Genomic DNA, 4,324 nt, shown 5'->3' with positions numbered 1-4,324 from the left:
AATCACTCAATCAATCCATGGGATTTATTGAGTGCTTACTCATTCACTACACTAAGTGCTTGGGAGAGTACAATTGAGTAGGTAGACACAATCCATGCCTTCAAGGAGCTTACAATCAAGGATTTAAAATAAATTACAGGTGGTAAGCAGCATGGCCTAGTAATAAGAATAATTGTGTTATTTAATAATAATTATGATATTTGTTAAACACCCCTCTCAGGGTCACACCTGGAAAGTTTCCAGTACTCTACCAGTCATGACTACAGGAGGGAGCATTGAGCAGAGGCATATCTATTCCATTCCTAGCTTGGGCAGTGGCTAGCGAGTGGAAGGCAATCTGCTACAAGTCAAAACTCATCTGTGCTGGGCAGCAGCAGCATGGGAGAGTGGAGGGTGAAGACTCAGGTTAACTGCGTGGAAGGAGGCAATGATAAACTGCTTCCTTATATTTACCAAGAAAACTTTATGGATACACTACCAAAACGACTGCAGATGGAGGTGGGGCGTTCTTGGAGAGATGTGTCCATGGTGTCGCTAAGGGTCAGACATGACTCGACAGCATAAGACAACAACAATTTTTTAAGCACTTACTATGTGCCAAGCACTGTACTAAGCACTGGAGTAGATACGCGATAGTCAAGTTTGACATGGTCCCTGTCTTTCATTGGGCTGAAGGTCTCAGTAGGAAGGAGAAAGGTACTGATTCCCCATTTTACCAAAACTAAAGCAACTAAGACATTGAGAAATACAGTGACTTGACCAAGGGCCCATGGCAGGTAAGTGAGGAGAAGCAGCATGGCCTAGTGGAATGAGCCCAGGCCTGGGAGTCAGAGAACCTGGGTTCTGATCCTGACTCTGCCAATTGCCTGCTGTGTGACCTTGAACAAGTCACTTTGTTCCTCAGTGCCTTAGTTGTCTCATCTGTAAAATGGGGATTGATAACTGTTCTCCCTCCGGACTGTGAGTCCCATGTGAGGCAGGGACTGTGTCCCACCTGATTGACTTGCATCTATCCCAGTGCTTGGTACACATAATAAGCACTTAACAAATCCCATAAAAAATAGTCAGAGTTGGAATAAGTACCCAGGATCTCTGACCCCCAGTCTGTGTGATTGGTACAGTGCTTCACACTCAGTAAGCACTCAGTAAATACCATTGATTAATTGACTGAGAAAAGCTCAGACAATGGCATGACTTGGGCCAAGGGTGTTTACTCTCAGCCACACTGGCCAGCCTGGCAGCCTGGTGAGGGTTCAGGTAGAAGAGGGAGCTGGAAAGATTGGTGGGTTCAGGTAATAATAATGAGGAGAAAAGAAGAAGAAGAAAAAAAAAAAAGAAAGAAGGAAGAGGAAGAAGAAGAAGAATGTTAAAGCGCTTACTATGTGCCAAGCACTGTTCTAAGCACTAGAGGAGGTTGTCCCATGTGGAGCTCACAGTCTTAATCCCCATTTTACAGATGAGGTAACTGAAGCACAGAGATCTGCCCATCCGCCAAGCTAGCTCTCTTCCTCCCTTCAAGGCCCTGCTGAGAGCTCACCTCCTCCAGGAGGCCTTCCCAGACTGAGCCTCTTCCTTCCTCTCCCCCTCGTCCCACTCTCCATCCCCCCATCTTACCTCCTTCCCTTCCCCACAGCACCTATATATATGTATATATGTTTGTACATATTTATTACTCTATTTATTTTACTTGTACATAGCTATTCTATTTATTTTATTTTGTTAGTATGTTTGGTTTTGTTCTCTGTCTCCCCCTTTTAGACTGTGAGCCCACTGTTGGGTAGGGACTGTCTCTATATGTTGCCAATTTGTACTTCCCAAGCGCTTAGTACAGTGCTTTGCACATAGTAAGCGCTCAATAAATACGATTGATGATGATGATGATGATGAAGTTAAGTGGCTTGCCCAAAGTCACACAGCTAAGTGGCAGAGTTAGGATTAGAACCCATGACCTCTAGAGGTTGCTCAGTCCCCCTGCCTTCATACTGCTGGAGCCCCCAAACCCTCCAGCACAGACCCATTCATCATGCCTCATTCTTGTCTTTCCCACCACCCACCTCTTGCTCCCTCCCTCCCTACTACCTGGAACTTCCTCCCCTTCATATTCACGCTTCAAAGCCCTTCTGAAATCGCAACACCTTCAGGAAGTTGTCCCACTGCTTCAAGACTGCCTCTTCAGCACCTCCACAACCATTCTTAGCACCTAGGCACATATCTTACAGACCCCATTTCATGAGCCCAACTCAGGTACCTATTCCCCCTTTTCTTCTTCCTCCTATCTTCATCATTTTAGGATCTGACCGACTCACCCACTAGACAGTAAACTCCTTGAGGGCAAATATTGTGTCTACCAACTCCCTTATACTATACTCTTCCAAGCCCTTAGTATTGAGCTCTGCACATAGTATGAACTCAATAAATATTACTGATGGATTGGCTCAGACAGGAATCTGTTCTGTTTATAAAGTCTCCAGGGATGGAGACCCACACACACACACAAACACACCCTTCCTTGGCAGCTTGCTCCAGTGCTGAATCTCCCAACAATCAGTAAGTTCTTCCTTAGGTCTAACCCATCCCTTTCTTGCTGCAATTAAAGACTTGTTTCTTCTTGTTTAGCCCTCCGTGATCCTGGAGAACAGCTGACCAGCCTCCTCCCTATAAAAGCTCCCTCTCAGTCCACTCTCCTCCAGCACACCACCCCCAGTCCTTCTCCTCTCTCCCCACAGGACTCATTTTTAGCAACAGGCCTAGTGGAAGGCACAGTTCTTGGCACATAGTTTTTTTTATTCGTTTTTACATTTGATCATGGTATTTATTAAGTGCTTACTATATTCCAAATATTGTGCTAAGCACTGGGGTAAGTACAAGGTCATCAGCGTGGACAGCTCTATTAGGGGCTCATGGACTAAGAAATGGGGAAAAGAGGTATTTTATCCCCACTTTTTAGAAAAGGGAATTTAGGGCCCAGAGAGCCTAAATGACTTGCCCAATTCACTCAGCATTAAGCAGCAAAGTGGGGATTAGAACCTGGGTCTCCTGACTCCCAGGCCGCTGCTCTTTCCACTAGGCTGCCCAGTAAAAACCTAGTAAAAACCTAAAAACCAAATACCATAGTTATTATTTGGGGCTCTTCTCTGGACTCCCCCATTTCTCCACACCCTCTTGCACCCTCTTGAGAGCCCACTGCCTGGCCCTGGAGATAAATCAGGGTGGGATCAGAGCAGAGCCTCCAGCAGGAGTCAAGTGGGGGGGAGAGGGCTTCTCTCTAGCCTACCCCTCTTCAGTTAGTCACTGGTCACCCAAGGCAAGACTGGAGGGGGTGTGGTAAAGGGTAGGTTGGGAATGTTGGAGGGAGGAGGGGGATAGAGCAAGCCTGTCAGTTTTCCAGGGCAATTGGAAGGCTGGGGTTGGGAGGGCCCCAAGTATGGGAGAGGTGTTTGTGTCTGTGGGCTGGCTTGCTACCCTAGATGGGTAATTAGGTGGGGGATGCTTTGGTTCAGGAGGACTAGGTAAGCCATGAAATTCATGGAACATGGAGATGCAAACTCAATCAGGCAGAACAGCTGGCCTGGGAATAGTGGAGCCCACTCGGGGCTCAGGCAGGGGAATTTGAAGTCAGATTCCAGCAAGTAAGGCTGTTAGCAGTCAGAAGCAGTGTGGTCTAATGGAAAAAAACATAGGCCAGGGAGTCAGAAGACCTGGGTTCTAATCCTAGTTCTACCACTTACCTGCTGTGTGAGTTTGGGGATTCAACACCAGTTCTCCCTTCCCCTCTAGACTGTGAGCCCCATGTGGGGCAGGGCCTGATCTGTATATACTCATTCAATTATGTTTATTGAGTGCTTACTGTGTGCAGAGCACTATACTAAGTGCTTAATTTGTATGTACCCCAGCACTTAGTTCACTGCTTGGCACATAGTCCACCATTAATAAATGCTATAGTAATTATTATTAGAATTGATTTGTAAAGATGAGTTTATGGGAGGCAATAGAGTCCAATAGAGGGGGAGAGTAAGGGCATCAGGGGAGGCTGCCAGCTGGGCATGAACTTTATCCAGCTTCTGGTTCCCTTTATTGAGGGAAGAGAAAGTGATTACAGCTGCAACTAGTTTAGTAATTTGACTTTGCAGGGCAGAGCTGAGGAGTAGATTGGCTTTTCAGAGGGAAGGCAGCTGCTCAGAGGGGTCCAGGCCAGCAGATGTACCTGGGGGCCAAGTGAATGACTCCTGGAATCTCTAGTGACTTTAGTCACTAGGAAAGGTGATCCAGAGTCCACAGAGCTCAAAGAAAAATTGATTTCTGTGTATCAGTCTGGCCTCTTGGA

The 4,324-nt window shown here is 46.5% G+C and overlaps 1 non-coding gene across 1 annotated transcript; it reads left to right on the top strand.

Moving 5' to 3' along the window:
* Window positions 1-210: 210 nt before the first annotated feature.
* Window positions 211-348, top strand: LOC119920564. Its single transcript, XR_005448300.1, has one exon. It is a non-coding gene; the product is annotated as a small nucleolar RNA SNORA7 (small nucleolar RNA).
* Window positions 349-4,324: the final 3,976 nt, after the last annotated feature.

This window comes from Tachyglossus aculeatus, chromosome X1 (genome assembly GCF_015852505.1).
Source record: "Tachyglossus aculeatus isolate mTacAcu1 chromosome X1, mTacAcu1.pri, whole genome shotgun sequence".
Taxonomy (NCBI): domain Eukaryota; kingdom Metazoa; phylum Chordata; class Mammalia; order Monotremata; family Tachyglossidae; genus Tachyglossus; species Tachyglossus aculeatus.
Note: the sequence above shows the minus strand (reverse complement) of the source record. Positions and strands in the feature narration are given on the sequence as shown.